The 20,994-nt window shown below is 36.1% G+C and overlaps 1 pseudogene; it reads right to left on the bottom strand.

The window, feature by feature from the left end:
- The window catches only part of Vmn2r116l-ps3 (vomeronasal 2, receptor 116 like, pseudogene 3), a 37,051-nt pseudogene extending 21,646 nt beyond the window's left edge, over positions 1 to 15,405 (bottom strand).
- Positions 15,406 to 20,994: the final 5,589 nt, after the last annotated feature.

Below are 20,994 nucleotides of genomic sequence, written 5' to 3'. Positions count from 1 at the left end.
GGTCTGAAACAGTGCCCTGAGTAGACCTTGGGTACTAGTTCTGTATCCAGTCCCACAACAGCCAGAGGGAGCCCGACTCCCAAGTACTTTGGAATACCCAGGATCACAGGAGAGGCAACAACTCTACCACAACACCTAAATTAATTGGGTTGCCCAGAATCCCCAGATGCACAACCATCCACAAAGCCAGTGGAGTGGGTTCCTTATGGTCTGAACCTTGACCCAGAGCAGCCCTGGGGTTCTGGCTCTGCATCAACTCTTAAGACACCCAGAGGAATGCTGACTCCCAGGTACCCTGAAAGACCCAGAATCATAGTACCAAGGATAACAGAGGAAGCGTGACTCCCAGGAGATAAGACACAGTCAGGAGCACTGGAGCTCTAACACACTCAATATCACAGTTGAAGCCACAACATATTTTGCAACCAGTGTATTTGGGAGCCCCACAAGAACCAGGGAAACACAAAATCCTGCGCAAAGAGAGGCACTGGATCCTTACAGCCTGAAATGGTTCTGTCTAGCATATATGAGTGCCTAGTGGAAACACAGTGCTCTGGCTCTCCAACCATTCCTGCAGCAGCCTGAGAAAGCTTGACTGCCAGGAGCTCTAAAACACTGAAAATGTCAGGATCATAGGATCCCAGAATCACAAGGTCACATAGTCAACAATGTATCAAAGGAGAGACAGATATTCCTGTCACAGGCAGGAAGGAGAGGTACCAATAGAGATAATCATATGACTTGAGGCAACCAAAAGAACATAAACAACAGAAACCAAGGCTAATTGCCACCATCAAAACCCAGTTCTAAAATAAAAGGAAGTATTGAACACGATCACGGCAGAAAAGCAAGATTCAGTTTTAATTTCACATCTCATGATGATGATAGAGGACTTTAGGAAGGACATAAATAACTTCCATGAATAAATACAGGAAAACACAGATAAACAATAGAAGTCCTTAATGAGGAAAGACAAAATCCCCTTAAAGAAATACAGGAACAGACAAACAAACAGATAAAACAATAGAAAAAAAAAAACACCCACGATATAAAAACGGAAAGAGAAGCAATGAAATAATCACAAAGGGAGACAACCCTGGAGATAGAAAAACTAGGAAAAATATCAGATGTCACAGATGCAATATCAGCAACAGAGTACAAGGAATAGCAGAGAGACTACAATGGGTAAAACATACCATAGAAAACATTCACATAACAATCAAAAAAAACGCAAACTACAAAATCTTCCTAACACAGAACATCCAAGAAATTCAGGACACAATGAGAAGGTAAAATCTAATAATAAAAGGTATAGAAAATAGCAAAGATTCTCAAATTAAAGGTCCAGTAAACATCTTCCACAAAATTATAAAGGAAAACATCCCTAACTTAAGAAATAAATGCCCATGAACGTACAAGAAAGCTATAGAATTCCACATAGTCTGGAATAGAAAAGAAACTCCTTCTGTAGTATAAAAATTAAAACATTGGGCTGGAGAGATGGCTCAGTGGTTAAGAGCACTGACTGCTCTTCCAGAGGTCCTGAGTTCGATTCCCAGCAACCACACGGTGGCTCACAACCATCTGTAAAGGGATCCGATGCCCTCTTCTGGTCTGAAGACAGCTACAGTGTACTTGTATACATAAAATAAATAAATCTTTAAAAAAATTAAAACATTGAATGCAAAATCATGTGGGGGGAGAGAGCTGAACACCCAGAAGTTTGGACAATCCTGAGACCGCAGGACAGACTGCCACTTCTGGCCACCTCTCCCACATCCGTGGCCTACAAAAAAACCGCATAGTGCCTCTGGATACAAGAATATAGGAGCAGTCGGCCCTAGGAACATGTTGGGTCAGGTGTGCACCCAGAACTGAACTGAACCAGTCACAAAACTGCACTGAAATCTTGTGGGGGAGAGAGTTGGACACTCCCAAGTGCAGACACTCCTAAGAACATAGAGAAGTATATTCTCTGCCTACATTCTCAAGCAAAGAGGAAATCACCTAGTGTCATATCGCGCCAGTTGGCACAGGGACCTAGGAGGAGTCAGGGGCAGAAGACTTCATATTTCTACATGCTCCAAGAGTTGAAAGCCCATGGCCAGGAATGCCTACACACTTAAGAGCAGAGATCTCTGTTCCCAGATCTAGCTGAAAGAAAATAGGTCTACAGGAATGCTGACACACAGGCCTTAGGGAGGGAAAATGCCACTATCAGAAACAGCAAGAAAAGCTAACATCAGAGACAACCTGGTGCTGAGAGGCAAGCACAGAAAACTAATGAAGAGAAATTGAGACTCCTTAACGACATCAGAGCCCAGCTTTATATCCAAAGCAAATACTGAATATCATAACACCCTGGAAAAGCAAGATTTGGATATAGAATTATATCTTATAATGCTGATGGAGGACTTTAAACAGGACATAAATAAATCCTTAAAGAAATACAGGAGAACACAAGTAAACAAGTAGAAGCCCTTAAAGAAGAAACACAAAAGTCCCTTAAATAATTACAGGAAAAAAAGGGGTGAAGGAATTGAAGAAAACTGTCTAGGATTTAAAAAATGGAAATAGAAACAATAAAGGAAGCACAAAGGGATACAACCCTTCTGATAGAAAACCTAGAGAAGAGAACAGGAGTCATAGAGGCAAGCATCGCCAAAAGAATACAAGAAGTGGATGAGAGAATCTAGGGGCAGAAGACACCATAGAAAACATTGATGCAACTGTCAAAAATAATGTAAAACACAAAAAGCTCTTAGCACAAAACATCCAGGAAGTCCAGGACACAATGAGAAGATCAGACCTAGGGATAATAGGTATAGAAGAGAGTGAAGACTCCCAACTTAAAAAGCCAGTAGTTTTTCTTCAACAAAATTATAGAATAAAACTACCTTAACCTAAAGAATGAGATGCCCATAAACATACAAGAGGAGTACAGAACATTAAATAGATTGGATCAGAAAAGAAATATCTCCTGTCACATAATATTCAAAACAAAATGCACAAAACAAAGAAAGAATATTAAAGGCTGTAAGGGAAAAAGATCAAGTAATATATAAATACAGACCTATCAGAATTATACCAGACTTCTCACCAGGGAATATGAAAGCCATAAGACACTGGGCAGATGCCATACAGACTCAAAGAGAAGACAAACGTCAGCCCAGGATATTATATCAAGCTAGTATATCAATTAACATATATGGAGAAACCAAGATATTCCATTACAATAACAAAATTTATGCAATATCTTTCAAAAAATCCAGACCTACAAATGATATTAAATGGAAAAATCCAAGATAAGAAAGGAAACCACACCATAGAAAAAGCATGAATGTAATCTCCTTGCAAAGAACCAAAAAGAAGAGAGACACACAAACATAATTCCACCTTTTACAAAAAAAAATAATAACAGGAAGCAAAAACCACAATTCCTTAGTATCTGTCACCATCAATGCATTCAATTTCCCAATTAAAAAACATAAAATAACAAATTGAATATGTAAAGAGGACACAGCATTTTGCTGCATACAGAGATTTAGCTCAGAGACAAGGACAGAGTAAAAGGCTAGTAAACAAATTTACAAACAAATGCGCTGAGTAGCCAAATGCAATTAAATTTCAACCAAAAATCATCAAAAAATAGAAGGAAGGGCACTTCAAATTCATGAAAAGAAAAATCCACCAAGAGGAACTCTCAATAATAAAGATAATCTATTCTCCAAATACAAGGGCACCTACATTCATAAAAACAACCTTATTAAAGATCAAATTACCCATTGGTCCTTACACAATTATAGTAGGAGTTTTCAACACTCCACTCTCATCAAAGGAAATATTATAGAAACAGAAATTATAGAGACATAGAGAAATTAACAGAAGTATGAATCAAATTGTCTACACAGTTATTTATAGAACATTTCATTCTAACACAAAAAGATATAACTTCTTCTCAGCACCACGTGGTACCTACTCCAAAACTGACCATATAGTTGGTCACAAAACAGGACTCAACAGATACAGAAAGATAGAAATAACCCCATGCATCCCATCAGATCACCACATTCTAAGGCTGGTATTCAATAACAAAAATAATGACAGAACACCCACATATACATGGAAGTTGAACAACACTCTACTCAATGACAACTTGGTCAAGGAAGAAATAAAGAAAGAAATTAAAGATTTCTTAGAATTTCATTAAAATGATGATACTACATACCCAAACTTATGGGATACAAGGAAAGCAGGGTTAAGAAGAATTCCTATAGCTCTAAGGGCCTGAAAAAAGGAACAGGAGAGAGCATATGTCGGCAGCTTGATAGCACACCTAAAAGCTCTAGAACAAAAAGAAGCAAATGTAGCCAAGAGTAGTAGAAGGCAGGACATAGTCAAACTCAGGGCTAAAATCAACCAAGTAGAAACAAAAAAAATACAAAGAATAAAAAAAAAAAACAGGATCTGGTTCTTTGAGAAAATCAAGATAGATAAACCCTTAACCAGACTAACCAAAGGTCACAGAGAGTGTGTCCAAATTAACAATATGAGGAATGTAAAGGGACACAAAACAACAGAATCTGAGGAAATTAAAAAAAATCTTCAGATCCTAGTACAAAAGTCTATATTCAATGAAACTGGAAAATCTGGAGGAAATGGACGAATATCCGGAAAAATACCAGGTATCAAAGGTAAATCAGGAACAGATAAACCATCTAAACATCCCAGAACTCCTAAAGATATAGAAGCAAATATTAAAAGTCTCCCAACCAAAAAGAGCCTAGGACCAGATAGGTTTAGTTCAGAATTATTCAAGATCGTCATAGAAGGCCTCTTACCAATACTGTCCAAACTAGTCCATGAAATAGAAACACACTACCAAATTCCTTCTATGAAGCCAAATCATTCTCATACTTAAACCATACAAAGACACACAAAAAAGAGAACTACTGACCAATTTCTCTTATGAATATCAATGCAAAAATACTCAATAAAATTCTCAAAAAATGATTCCAAGAACAATCAAAATGATGATCCATCTTGACCAAGTAGTCTTCATCCCAGGGACGCAAGCATGGTATATTATAGGAAAAGCAATCAATGTATTCCACTATATAAATAAACTCAAAGAAAAAAACTACATGATCATTTCATTAGATGCTGATAAAGCATTTAACACAATTCAACATCCGTTCATGATAAAAGTCCTGGAAAGATCAGCAATTCAAGGACCATATGTAACCATAGTAAAAGCAATATACAACAAAACAGTAACCAACATTAAATTAAATGGAATGAAATTTAAAGTAATGCCACTAAAATCCGGGAATATACAAGGCCACCCACTCTTATATTTTCTTATGATCGTACATGAAGTACTAGCCAGAGAAATCAGACAGTGAAAGGAGGTCAAAGGAATACAAATTGGAATGGAAGAAGTCAAAATATCACTATATGCAGATGATGTGATAGTATACTTTAGTGTCCACAAAAACGCCACCACAGAACTCCTAAATCTGATAAACAACTTGGGCAAGCTGCCTGGATATACAATTAAATCAAACTAATCAGTAGGCTTCCTCTACTCAAAGAATAAACAGACTTAGAAAGAAATTAGAGGAATGAAACCATTCATAATAGTCCAACATAATATAAAATACATTGGTGTGATTTTTATACGATGAAGTGAAAGATCTGTATGACAATTACTTCCAGTCTCTGAAAAAGGAAATTGAAGAAAATCTAAGAAGATGGTAAGACCTCACATGCTCTTGGATTGGCAGGGTTAATATAGTGAAAATGGTCATTTTGCCAAAAAAAAAAACAAAAAACAAAAAACAAAAAACTACAGATTCAATGCAATCCCCATCAAAATTCCAAATCAATTCTTCATAGAGCTAAAAAGAAGAATTTGCAATTTCATTTGCAATAACAAAAACAGGATATAGAAAAATATACTCGACAATAAAAGAAATTATGGGGGAACTCAAGCAGTATTAAACAGCAATAGTGATAAAAAGAACTCTATGGTATTGGTACAGAGACAGGCAGGTAGATCAGTGGAATAGAATTGAAGACCAGACTCCCCTCTTACTTCTCGCTTACTCTTTGTTCTTCACAGCTCTTATCCTCTCCCCTTCTCCCACCTCAATCTGTCCATCACTGTCCACCTTTCTCCTCTTCTACTCTTCTCTTATCAAACTGCTCCACATGGAAAGAAAAAAAAAAGAATTTAAGATCCAGAAATGAACCCGCACACATATCGTCACTTGACCTTTGACAAAGGAGCTAAAACCATATATTGGAAAAAGAGCATTTTCAACAAATGCTGTTGGTTAAACTAGAGGTGAACATGTATAATAGAATGCAAATTGATCCATTTGTATTGCCCTGTAAAACCTTAAATCAAGTGGATCAAGGACCTCCACATAAAACCAGATACACTCAAATTAATAGAAGAAAATGTGGGGAAGAATCTCAATCACATAGGCACTGGTAAAAATTTCCTGACCAAAGCACCAATGACATGTGCTCTAAGATCAAGAATTGATTAATGGGACCTCATAAAACTGCAATACTTCTGTGAGGCAGAGGACACTGTCATTAAGACAAAACAGCTTCCAACAGATTGGGAAAAGATCCTTACCAATGATATATTCAATATAGGCCTAATATCCAAAATATAAAAAGAACTACAGAAGTTAGACTCCAGAGATCCGAATAACCCTATTAAAAGTAGAGTACAGAAATAAAGAAATCTCAGCTAAGGACTATCAAATGTCTGAGAAGTACCTAAAGAATTGTTCAACATCCTTAGTCATCAGGAAAATGCAAATAACAACAACAATGAGATTCCACATGACACCAGTCAGAATGGATAAGATAAAAAAACTCAGGTGACAGCAGATGCTGGCAAGTTCGTAGAGAATAGGAACACCTCTCCATTGTTGGTGGTATTGCAAGTTGGTCCAGTCTGCAAATCAGACTGGAGGTTCCTCAGAAAATTTGACATTCTTCTACCTGAAGACACAACTATATTTTTCCTGGGAATATAACCAAAAGGTGATCCAACATACAAAAAAGACCGATGTTCCACTCTGTTCATAGCAGCCTTATTTATAAGAGCCAGAAGCTGAAAGGAACCCAGATGTCCTTCAACAGAGGAATGGATACAGAAAATGTGGCACATTTACACAATAGACTACTACTCAGCTATCAAAAACATGACTTCATGAAACTAATAGACAACTGGATGGAAATATAAAATATCATCCTGGGTGAGGTAACCCAATCACAGTAAAGCACACATGGTATACACTCACTTATAAATGGATCTTAGCCCAAAAGCTTGAATTGCCCCTGATACAATCCACAGACTAAATGAAGCACAAGAAGTATGAGCAAATGTGGTCATACATTTTGGTCTGGATGACCAAAGTGCAGATTCTTCAGTACTACTTAAAAGGGGGAAAATATTCCTAGGGGGGATACAGAAACAAACTTTAGAGCAGAGACTGAAGGAATGGAAATTGAGAGCCTGCCCCACATGTGAAACATATGTATCCAACAAAACTAGATAAGATGGATTAAGCTAAGAAGTGCATGCTGAAATGAAACAGATAGATGTATCCTGAGAAACATAGCCAGAGTATGTCAAATACAGAGGCAATGCTAGCTGCAAACCTCTGAACTGAGAACGGGACACACTTTTGGGGATATAGAAAATGATTGAAGTTGTTGGGGATTTAGCTCAGTAGTAGAGCACTTGCATGGAATCACAAGGCCCTGGATTTGGTCCCCAGGTCCGAAAAAAAGGACAAAAAAAAAAGAAAAGAATTCAAAGAGCTGAAATGGGCTTACAACCACACAAAACAAAAATATCAACCAACCAGAGGCTTGCAACCACTGAAAGCAGCAAATCCAACCAAGCAGAGCTCTCAGGGACTAAACCACTACCCAAAAACTATACATGCACTAACTCATGGCTCCAACTTCATTTGTAGTAGAGAATGGACTTGTTGGACACCAGTGGAAGGAGAAGCCTTTGGTCCTGCCAAGGTTGGATTCCCAGTGTATGGGAATGTCAGTGTGGGGGAGTAAGGGGGAGGATGGACAGGGAATCATTATTGAAGAAGGGGCGATGGATGGAATAAGAGTCTTATTTCTGGGAAACCGGGAAAGGGATTAACATTTGAAATGTAAATAAAAATATACAATTAAAAAAAGCATGTGCACAAAACAAGGAAGTAAGAAGAAAGGACAAGTAACATATAAAGAAATACCTATCAGATTTTTATTACACTTCTGGACAAAGTCTATGAAATACAATAGATCCTGGACATTTATCGTACAGACCCTAAGGGAACACAGGCACTCCAGGCTATAAAATGGAGCAAAACTCTCAATTAATATTGACAGGGAAATCGAGATATTCCATGAGAAAACCAAATATATACAGTAACTTTCCAATACACTAAGCCTACAAGGTTGAGTAGATGGAAAATTCTAACATATCAATGGAAACTTGGCATTAGATAAAGGAAGAAAGTAATCTTTTAACTAACCAAAAAATGATAGCCACACGAACATATTTCAATGTTTAACAACAAAAATAAGGGAAAACACCAATCCCTTTTTTAAAAAATCTCTTAACATCAATGGACTAAATAATGTGATAAAATAACAGAGAATAACTCTCTGGACATGTAAACAGGACAAGAAATGTACCTAAGTGATAAATATAGAAATTTTCTCAGAGGAAAATGCTGGAAAATATTTTTCCAAACAAATGGTTCCAAGAAATGAACTGGTGTAGCCATTGTAATATTGAATAAAATAGACTTTCAATTAAAGTTATCAAAAAAGATAAGGAAGGACACTTTATATGCATCAAAAGAAAAATCTATTAAGATGAACTAACAATTCTGAATATCTATGCTACAAAGGAACACACATTCAAAAAAGAAACTTTACTCATGCTCAAAGCACACATTGCACCTCACACAACTTTGGGAGAGTTCAACAACCAACTCTCAGCAATGGACAGATCATGGAAACAAACTAAACAGAAACAGAGTGAAACTGAGAGAAGTTATCAACCAGATGGTACTACCAGATATCTATAGAACATTTCAACATAAAAAAATATGACTTCTTCTCAGCACTTCATTGTACCATGCCCAGACCTGATCATATAATCGGTCATAAAACAGGCCTCAACAGATATAAGAAGATTGAATTAATCCCATGAATCCTATCAAATCATGACGGATTAAGTCAGGTCTTCAATAACAACAAAAATTAGAGAGAGCCCACATACACATGGAAAGTGAACAATTGTCTACTAAATGATAACTTAGGCAAGGAAGAAGTAAAGAAGGAGATAAAAACTTTTTAGAATTTAATGAAAATGAAAGCACAACATGCCAAACTTTGGGACACAATAGAGGAAAACTCATAGCTCTGAGTGTCTCCAAAAATAAATTGGGGAGAGCAAACACTAACAGCATGACAGAATACCTGAAAGCTCTAGAAATGAAACAAGCAAATATACAAAGAGGAATAGAGTGCAGGAAATAATCAAACTCAGTCCTGAAATCAACCAAGTGAAAACTAAAAGAACTATACAAATAATCAACAAAACCAGGACCTAGTCCTTTGAGAAAATCAACAAAATATATAACCCATTAAACAGAATCCAAATTAACAAAATCAGAAATCAAAGGGAACACATAATAACAGAAAGTGTGGAAGTTCAACAAATATTCAGTTCCTACTACAAAGATTATACTCAACAAAACTGGAAAATGTGAAGGAAATGGACTTTTCTAAACAGATACCAGTTACTGAAATTAAATCAGGTTCAGATTAACCATATAAATAGTCCCATAGACCCTAAAGAATAGAAGCACTGAATAAACTCTTCCAACCAAAAAAAGCCTAGGACCAGATGCGTTTAGTGCAGAATGTGATGAGACCTTCAACAAAGAACTAATACCTATACTTTTCAAACTATTTCACAAAATAGATACAGAAGGAACACTACCCAGTTTGTTCTATGCAGCTACAACATACTTATACCTAAACCACACAATGTCCCCCCAAAATAGAAAGCTTCTGACAAATTTTCCTTATGAATATTCACTGAATGATACTCAGCAAAGTTCTCCTGAATTGAAGGCAAGAACACAATAAAAAAATCATCCATCATGATTAATAAGCCTCTTCCCAAGGATTCAGGGATGGCTCAATGTATCAAAATCCATTAACATAAAACACTATGTAAACAAACTCAAAGAAAAAAAACCCATATGATAATCTCAGTACACCCTTAGAAATCATTTGACAAAATTATGTATCCCTTCTTGGTAAAAATCTTGGATACATCAAGAATTCAAACCCAGGACTTACCATAGTAAAAGCAGTATATAGAAAACCAGTTGCCAACATCAAACTGAATGGAAAAAAATCTTCAAGCAACCCCACTAAAATCAGGGACAAGACAGGGCTGCCCACTCTCTCTTTCTACCTATTCCTTCTAGTACTCAAATTCCTAGCCAGAACAATTAGACAAGAATAAGTCGACAAAGAGATACAAACTGTAAAGGAACAATCCAAAATATCAGTATTTGCAGGTGATATGGTAGCGTACTTAAGTGACCCCTAAAAATCCACCAAAGAACTCCTACAGCTGATAAACAGCTTCAGCAAAGTGCCTGGATAAGAAATGAACTCAATCAAATCAGTAGCCTTCATCTATTCAAAGGTTAAACAGGCCGAGAAAGAAAATATGGAAGAGATACCCTTTAAAATAGACAAAAATAATAAAAAAAAACCTTGATGTGATTCTAGTCAACCAAGTGAAACATCTGTATGACAAGAACTTCAAGTCTCTGAAGAAATAAATTGAAGAAGATCTCAAAAGTTGGAAAGCCTCCCATGCTAATGAGTTGGCAGTATTAATTTATTAAAATGGCCATCTTTCCAAAAAAAAAAAATCTACAGAATTAATGCAATTCCCCTCAAAATTTCAACACAATTATTCATAGAGTTAGGAAGAGCAATTTTCAAATTCATTTGGAATAACAGTAAAACCAGGTTAGCAAAACCTAGTTTCAACAATAAAAGAACTTGGGAGGTAATCACCATCCCTAACCTCAAGCTGTATGACACAGCAATCATGATAAAAACTGTATGATAATGGTAGAAAAACAGGCAGGTTGATCAATGGACTAGAAGTAGATACCGAAATGAATCCACTCACCTAAGGTTAGTTGATCCTTGAGAAAGGAGCTAAAAACATTCACTGGAAAGACGTTTTCAACAAATGATGCTGATTCAACTGTTTTTCAGCATGTAGAAGAACACAATTTAAACCGTTCTTATCATTTTGTACAAAGTTCAAGTACAAGTGGGTCAAGGACCTCCAAATAATACCACATAGACTGAAACTAATAGAAGAGAAAGTGTGGAAGAGCCATGAACACATGAGTACGGAAAAATTTCCTGAAACTTTGACTTATGCTGTAAGTTCAACAGTAGATAAATGGGACCTCATAAAATTGCAAAGCTTCTGTAAGGCAAAAATACTGTCAAGTGGAAAAACTGCAAGCAACAGTTTGGGAAAAGACCTTTGCCAAAGATTCTTCTAATAGAGGGCTAATATCCAATAGATAAAAAGAACTCAAGAGATTACACTCTAGAGAATAAAATAAGTCTATGAAAATGTACTATAGATCTGAACAAAGAATTCTCAACTGAGAAATATTGAATGACTGAGAAATACCTAAAAATGTTCAACAATGTAAGTTATCAAGGAAATGTATATCAAAACAACCCTGAGATTACTCCTCACCCAACTCAGAATAGCTAAGCTCAAAAACTCAGGTGACACATGCTGGAAAGGATGTGAAGAAAGAGGAACACCACTCAATTGTTAGTGGGATTGCAAGGTGGTCCACTCTAGAAATAAGTCTGGCAGTTCCTGAGAAAATTTCACATAGTATTTCCTGAGAACCCAGCTATACTACTCCTGGGCATATATCCATATGATGCTCCAACATATGAGAAGGCACATGCTCTACTATTTGCATAGCAACATCATTTATAATAGCCAAATTCTGGAAAAAATACACATGTCTTTCAATGGAGGAATAGATACAGAAACTGGGGTATTTTCACATAATGTGTACTACTCAGCTATTAAAAACAATGACTTTATAAAATTATTAGGTAAATGAATAGAACTAGAAAATAGCATTCTGAGTGACGTAACCAAGTCACAAAAGAACACACATGGTATGCCCTCACTGATAAATGGATATTAGCCCAAGAGCTCAGAATCCCCAAGATGGAATTTACAGACCACCTGAAACTCAAGAAGGAAGACCAAAATATGGATGAGTCAGTCCTTCTTAGAAGAGGGAATAAAATACTCATAGGAGAAGATAGAGAGACATAATGTGGAGCACAGAGTGAAAGAAAGGCCATCCAGAGACTATCCCACTCGGGGATTGATTCCATATACAGTCACAAAATCCAGACACTATATGGCATGCGAAGAAGTGCGTGCTGACATGATCCTGATATAGCTGTTTCCTGAGAGGCTCTGCCAGATACTGGCAAATACAGAGGCAGATTCCTGCAGCCAAATATTGGACTGAAAACGGGGTCGCCAGTGGAGGAGTTAGAGAAAAGACTGAAGGAGCTGAAGGGGTTTGCAATCCCATAGGAAGAATAAAAATATAAATCAACCAGATACCCTGGAGCTCCCAGGGACCAAACGACCAACAAAAGTGTACACATCGAGGGCCCAATGACTCCAGTCACATATGTAGCAAAGGATGGCCTTGTCAGGCACCAATGGGAATTGAGGTCCTTGGTCTGTGAAGGGTCCATTCCCCAGTGTAGGGGAATGCCAGGGTGAGTTGGAGGGAGTGAGTTCATGCATGGGTGGCAGAACACTCTCATACAAGCAGGGGGAGGCCAATGTGGTAGGGTCTTGCTGCAGAGGAAACTTGGAAAGGGGATAGCATTTCAAATTTTAAAAAAATCCGACTAGTGACTTCTATTTTAATGTAAATAATTTTGAACCATAGATTTTACTCTTTAATAATTAAGATTTTTGTACAGTTCAAAATTTACCCAAATGACGTGTTAAGTTGTAACATAACCAGTGATTTTTTTGCGGAGAAATATCATAGTTGTATAAAAGCCACTACAGAAAATTATTCCAAACTCATTTCATATGTAATACATTTTGGCTAGAAGTTTCTTAAATATTTTACTGCTGTTTCTGCTTCCAATATATTTTTACTAAAAATTCATAACTTACAATAAGTTATTATAGAATGATTTAATATAAAAATAATAAAATAAACGTCAATCACAAACAGATAATTTCAAACATCAGTGTTGTAGTAGATAATGTCAGCCACACATAAACACATGACTTCTGTGTTCCTGGCAAGTATGATGTTTGTACTTGTTCACATAGGACCAGAGTGTGTGAAGAATGGACTAAAGATGGTCAGGAGGATCCTATTTCAAACTTACTATACACTCTCTACCTATATTATATAAATTTAATAAGAAGCATGATGGAAAATAGTATATATTAATTACTGCATGTCTATACATATACTCTATCTTGTACAAATGTAGATACTTTTAAAATATGTTATATAAGGCAAACATATTTAATATATATTAAAAATAGCAAAATCATCTCAGAATAATAATTAGTTAATGCATGACCTATTAAATCATCTGAAAAATCACTCTTTTCTTTTTTATATTTGAAGAGTTAGTTCCTTAAATTTGTTTTACTGTAAGAGGAATAATTTGTTAATGCTCTCCAGACTGCTACTGATATACTGTCCGTAGAGACATGGCAGATTACACAGTGTACACTAAGGAGGGCATACTGCAGGACAGAGGAAAATCAGAAACATCTGTGGCCTTATTCTTTGAAAAACTAATAAAACAAAGCAAAACAACAAAAACAAAATACAACTCTGGGACTTGGAGAGGTAGACATGAAATATTTCACCTAGTTGTGAAATTTGTTTTCCTCTGATCATGTTTTCTATTTCAAATATGAAAAGATGTCCTCATGATCTACTCGCATTTTATTTCTGAGTTATTTCCCCTATTCACTGACCTTATGAGATAATTATCACCATACTAAGATGTTAGCAAAATGTTTCATTGTCAATTTCCCAAAAATCCTTGCTATTTTAGAAATTTCCTGTCAATTGACCATGAGCTGGACATTCATTGTGTATTTTTACTTCCCCATGTTGACTTCAGTCTTGGATACATGTTTGTTTCTCCATTTCTAATATTTAATTTTAGTATTCCCTGCTGTTATAGAAATACCTGTATATTATGAGATACATTTTATTTCATTTGAAATAATTGACTATTGAAATTTCTTGCTATGTTCACCAAGGTAACTGGAAAAAACTGTCCATACAGAAGTGTTATCCCTGTAGATTTAAGATGATCTAAGGAAAAACACACAGTTAATGTAGCTCATAGAACATATCTGTATGAATAATCAATAAAATCAAGTAAATGTGTAATGGAAACATGGATTGAGTAGCTGTAACTAGGTTTAAAAAATATGATAACAAAAGAGGTAGAAAATATTTGCATTCAATCTTTGCAAAATGTTAAGGATACAAAACAGAAGTGAAGCTGCATAAGTTTTAGTTCATACTATACTGCAGCCAAATCAAAGGTGGATGAAACAAACAACAATTATCAAACTCAAACCTAAGGGGGAAATTCAAAGTCACAGATTTCAAAGGTATTACCTGGTCTAACAGAGTCATGACTGAAATTTTTCAATTTCATGGACTTGTGTGCCAAGCTACTATGAACAACCATTCTAATACAGAGAAATCATTGTATATGCTCAGAATGCAAGGAATTAGAGAAAGCAGAGGGGAAGGTAGGTGAATTCTACCTATATAATACAAAACATAAAATTCTGTAACCAAATCTTTTTCTTCCCTTCCCACTTGAAAGATTAAAAATAGTCAACAGGAAAACAAAATTAAAGAGAGCATCTTGAAGAGATACAGAGGCTCATGATGAGAAATGTATACAATAGTGTTAAATTCCACACTTAACCTGAAGCACTTGAATATTTAAAAAAAGGGTATCAATTGAATACACTTACTTTATTCCATTTTCTATGTCAAAATGTAATGTTTTCCAATTCATCCTTTCCTTCAGTGGGTATAATTGAAAAATAGGTAGAAATGCACCAATTATTACAGTTCCATCTTGATAAATATAGTGTTTTGTATCATTTAGGCAGGAAGAGAAGGCAGTGATGGAGATGAGAGTTGGCATCTGTAAAAACCAGAAAATAAAAAGCCAAGAGAACAGCATATTAATTGATATTTCAGGTGAGATCTAAGTCTTGAAGTGTTAAGTCCCATTGTGTAGCATATATATGCGTGAGAGTATGTGTGTGCATCAATCTCTTTCTTATCTTTCCCCATGTATATGTGTATCTCTCTCTCTCTCTCTCTGTGTGTGTGTGTGTGTGTGTGTGTGCAAATCCTTGCGATGTTTGTCACTTGATGACTGATTATGTAACTCTAATCAGCTTGAGAAACTTACAGAATCATTTTCTCCATCCTTGGAGATTTCCAGTGCACATTATCCTTCAGGCCCAAACTCAGTAAAAAGAAAACAAAACAAAAAAACAAAAAAGAAAAAAACAAAACAGGTCATTATGTAAAAGAACATAATTCTCCTCTCCAGGCAGAATTAAAATTATTTCCTCTAAGAGAGCAAGATCCTAGGGTTGGACTCCCTTGTGTTTCTTGACACAAAAGTTTAGCAGGAAAGTGATCATATGGGAGCCCTTGAAAGTAATATACACATACTACTCTGGAGGGACTCATTACTGGAAATAGATAAACCCATGTCAGGCATCAATAACCTAGTTGAGTAAAACAGCAGGCTTCATAAAACTTAATACAATAACTGTTATGTTTACCTGCTAATTGCTTTCCTACGGATCATTCAGAGATCACTCTATGATACCTAAACATCTACACACAAAATTTTGCCCATTTCAGACACTTTTTTGAATCTCATTCCTGGGTAACCAACTGTCAAGGTGAACTTATCACTTGAGATCCATATCTTAAATTCATTGTAGAAAACATGTTACTACTTTCATGTAAATTATGATTATCTTTACTATTCCTTTCTCTTTATCCATGATTGAAAATTGAATTAATATATCTGCAGTATCCTCCTTGCAGATAAGCACCACAAATTTACTTTCTTTCTGACATGAGTGTATATATAGAAATTATCTAAACAACTTAATATCTGTTTAGAATCTCTATGTTTATTGTATGAGGTTACTGAAGAAAAATATTTCAAACAGGAATTATTTCCTAGCCCATAAGACAACTGTTATGGTGGGTAAATACTTTGTGCTATAGTATAGACAATATTTTATTTTCATGTTAATTTTCTTACTATGAATACTCTACAACATATTTTACATACCCTGCAAATCACTGTTTATGCAATGAATGTGTTATGATATTGATCAAGAAATTTTATGTACACTACTGTGTCTCATGCCACTGAAATGCAAGGTGACAAATCAGGGAACATAATGATCCTAGTTTTGAGCATTGAGACCCCAATGAATGATTTAGAGAAAAGATTGAAGGAACTGAAAGGGTTTGCAACTCCATAGGAATAACAACAATATCAACCAACCAGACCCTTCCAGAGCTCCCAGGGTCTAAACCACCAACCAATGAGTACCAATGCCTGCCACATATGTCACAGAGGATGTGATTGTCCAACATCAATAGGAAAAAAAACCTAGTACTATGAACTCTCATTTCCCCAAAGAAGGGGAATGACAGCGTATTGAGGTGGAAGTTAGTGGGTGGGAATGGAAGCAGGAGAAGGGGCATTAGGGATGGGAGAGGGGGAAGGGGATAACATTGGAAATGCAAATATATAAAATATCCAAGAAAAATAAAATTAAAAAATAAATAATAAAAGAAGAGTTAAAAAGGATTATGGTTTTGATTACATGCACACATTACTGAGAGTAGTGCCTTCTCTTCACATTTTCATTAATTCTGACCCTAACATATGAGCATCCCTGTTCTATTTTAGAGTCCACTACATTCTCATTATGAATTCACAAATACTAGGTGAGTAGCAGATAACTGCAATGTATCTTCCCTAAAAATAAAAATATATGCGTCAAAACGTGATTGTTGGGGGGAGGGCAGCAATGGGGGAAGGATTGGGAGGGGAACACCCATACAGAAGGGGAGGGGGAGGGATTAGAGGGATGTTTGCCCGGAAACCGGGAAAGGGAATAACACTCGAAATGTAAATAAGAAACACTCAAGTTAATAAAAAAGGAAGAAAAAAAAAACAAAAAAAAAACCCCAAACAAACAAACAAACAAAAAAAAAAAAACTAAAGTACTCATTAAATCCATGAGACTGAAAAGAAATTGGTGGTTGCCAGGGGCCTGGAGAAAGGTGGGGTGGAGTTGCTTAGTGGAAGCAGTAGTTTATTTGAGGGCTGTGAGCATATTTGGGAACTAGATCTAAGTAGTGGCAATACAATATTGAAAGTGTACTAAATGCCATCAAATAATTCAGATTAGTATGTTTAAGTTTATGATGTAAAATTCATCTCAATGAATTAAAAAATAAAAACATTATGTGCAATAAAAAAAACTTAGTACATTAGTCACAAGTTTTCATTTCTTACATGTTATGTGTTTTTCTGGTGTGTGTTTGTGTGTGTGTGTGTGTGTGTGTGTGTGTCTGTCTGTCTGTCTGTCTGTCTGTATATGTTTGTATGTGAGTGTATGTGTGAATGTGTCTGTGTATGTGAATGAATATATAATACCAAGAACAAACACATATCTGAATGGCAGAAGATCATTATTCTTTGGGCTAGCTCTTGAGATGGCTCAAAGGTAACTGTTGGAAAAAGCTGATAAGGTTGTCTGCACCAGCAGAATGAACACTTTTGTGGTCATTTATTTTTTCGGGGCCAGACTGAAAGATTTATTGCTTGTGTTTAAATAACCACTAAAATTTGAACCAAATTACTGCCTGGAGATAATCTTCATTATGACAAATCTGGTTGATATCACAAAGTTGGAGGAGTAAATCTCAGTACACCTGGCACTTAAATGAATCAATACAGGCAACTAAGGACTGCTGAAAAAAGGTTGGTTCCCTCTTCATTACACTTCTTCCAAACAGCATTTTCAGTGGTTTGTCTGATCTTTTCAGTTTGGCAAAAGTAAGATGATATCTTAGTGACATCTTGATGACAAAACATGACACAGAATAATTTAGGAAGGAAAGAGATCCTATCCTCTTTTTATTTTGAAATATAATTCATTGATGAAGGCCAAGGCAAAGGCTCAACCAAATGTTATGTCAATTGAGAATTTTCTTCCAAGAGTTAGGGCCAGTTATGTCAATAAATCTTGTAGGGCATTTTCTTAACTAATGTTAGATAGGGAGGGCCAACCCAAGTACACTTAGCATAACCATTAAGCTAGAAGTCCTTAGTTATATAAGAATGCAGGCTTAGAACTCTCAGTGAAGGAAGTTTATAAGAAACATTTCTTCATGGCCTCTACATTAGTGCTTGACTCCATCTTCCTACTGAGGCTGAATCCTTCTCTTCATTCTTTCAGTAAGGACTATCATATGAAAATATGAGCAACATACCAACTTACCACTCAATCTTGTTTATGCAATTGGATCTAATATTCTAATTTTAATCCAAACTAGGACAATATTTGGTTCAAGATTTGTTCCATATTCCTGTGACTGAAGTAACCACATTTTCTGCGGAACTATTCAATAAATACTTTGTAATAGTAAGCTGGAAATTCTATTGTGTGTTGAGAAGCCAATTGGCTCTTATATTCCAAAGCAAAGCTTGGAACATGAGGAAAAACGATATGCAGTTGATGAAAGCTCTGTGGGTTATGTTTAGATGGAAGTTTAAAGACTAAAGAAAAACGTTCTAGTCAACCTCAGTGTACTCTGTCCAGTCACTATCATCAAAGCTCCTTTTGGGTCTTCCAGGCTGTTTGGTATCTACCTCTTCTGTCCTACTATCATGCTTTCTGGTCTCAGGAAGTCCTAGGGTCCCTCTAAAGACTTTTCAGTGACTACTTCTCTGGAGTGTGGCCATGTTCTGATCTTTCAGAAAAGCTCCCCTGGGTCAATACCTTGTCCCAGTGCTCTCAGCATTACAAGCCTGAATTGAGACAAACAGGGGCCATAATAAACTGTGAAGAAAGCCTGGCTTTTTCCACATGTTGTTGGCACTTCAGTTCAGTAACTGTCAACCAGGCATGCAACCTTGTTTTTCTACCCTCGTTTATGAATCTGCTAGGTCCCAAGCATAGACTCAGTGATTAATGGCTCTTTGTGTAATTCAGTATCTTGCAAGGCAGAAAATGCCAAATGCCTGACTCTCTTCCCAATATATTTGGTTTGGGGAAGAAATGTATGAACTGGTAAGGACTCTTGAAACCATTGAACAGTCCTTTTCCTTATTTTTTCTGTGCTCGCAGTGGAAGAGAGGAAGAGGAGAATTAGGACAAGAAGGAGGTCAAGGATGACAAAAGAAGGAGGCTGAGGAGAAGGATATAGTCTGTAATTAAAACAACAACAACAAGAACAACAACAACAACAACAAAACAAACAAAAGCATCAAGCTCTCACCTTTGACTAAGAGTGAAGCATGTGCTCTGGTCCCTCCCTGCTTAGCTGTGAGAGGCTGTTGCCAGACCCATTCCTGGCTTTACCAGGGGCTCTTTTGCCCCACTGGCTCAACCTCAGCTTCTCCCTTCTACATACAGATTGCCAGTTAGAAAGCACCCTTTGGTGAAGATGCCTTTTCCATTGTCTGATTTTAGCTTCTTTGTCAATGAAGACATGTCCATATGTGTGTGGCCTTATTTCTGGACATTCAGTTCTATTCAGTTTATCAACCTGTCTCTATATATTGCATATTTTTCTTTGTTTTTTGTTTTTTCTTTGTTGTTATCACTACTGCTCTGTAGTACAGCTTGAGGAAAGGAATGGTGAGTCTCAAGAAGTTCTTTTATTGTTAAGAATTGTTTTTGCTATCCTTGCTGTATTGTTGTTTTGTATTTTGTTCCATATGAAACTGAGAATTGCTCTTTCCATGTGTATGAAGAATTATGTTGGAATCATGATGAGATTGCATTGAATTTGTGGATTACTTTTGGTAAGATCACCATTTTTTGCTATGTTAATCCCACTAATCTGTGATCCTGGGAGATCTTTCCATCTTCTCAGGTCTTTTTTGAATTCTTTCTTTAGGGATTTGAAGTTTAGGTCAGATAGATCTTTCATTTAATTAATAAGATTTGCATCAAGATATGTTTAAATATTTGTTGCTATACTGAAGGGTACTGTTCACCTAATTTATTTCTCAGTCTGTTTATCATTTGTGTATAAAAGGAAGGCTATTGATTTCTTTGAGATATTTTATATGCACCACATTGCAGAAGGTGTTATCACCAGTACAAGTTCTCTGGTAGAATTCATGTTTCTATTATGTATATTATCATATCACCCTCAAGTAATGAAAGAGATACATTGATTTCTTGTTGTCGAACTTGAGTCTCCTTGATTTCCTTAGGTTGTCTAATTGCTTTAGGTAGAACTTTGAGAACTATAGTGAATATATAGAGAGTAGGCAACCTTACCTTGTCCCTAAATTTAGGGGGATTGCTTGAAGTATCACTGCATATAATTTAACATTGGCTGATGGATGGTTGTATACTGCTTTTATCATGTTTATATAGGGGTCTTAAATTCCTGATCTCTACAGTACTATTGACATAAAAAGGTGCTTGTTTTGTCAAATGCTTTTTCCTCATCTAATGAGATGATCTTGGTTTTTTTCCTTTGA

Source organism: Rattus norvegicus, chromosome 7 (assembly GCF_021556685.1).
Source record: "Rattus norvegicus strain SHRSP/BbbUtx chromosome 7, alternate assembly SHRSP_T2T, whole genome shotgun sequence".
Classification (NCBI taxonomy): Eukaryota; Metazoa; Chordata; class Mammalia; order Rodentia; family Muridae; genus Rattus; species Rattus norvegicus.
Note: the sequence above shows the minus strand (reverse complement) of the source record. Positions and strands in the feature narration are given on the sequence as shown.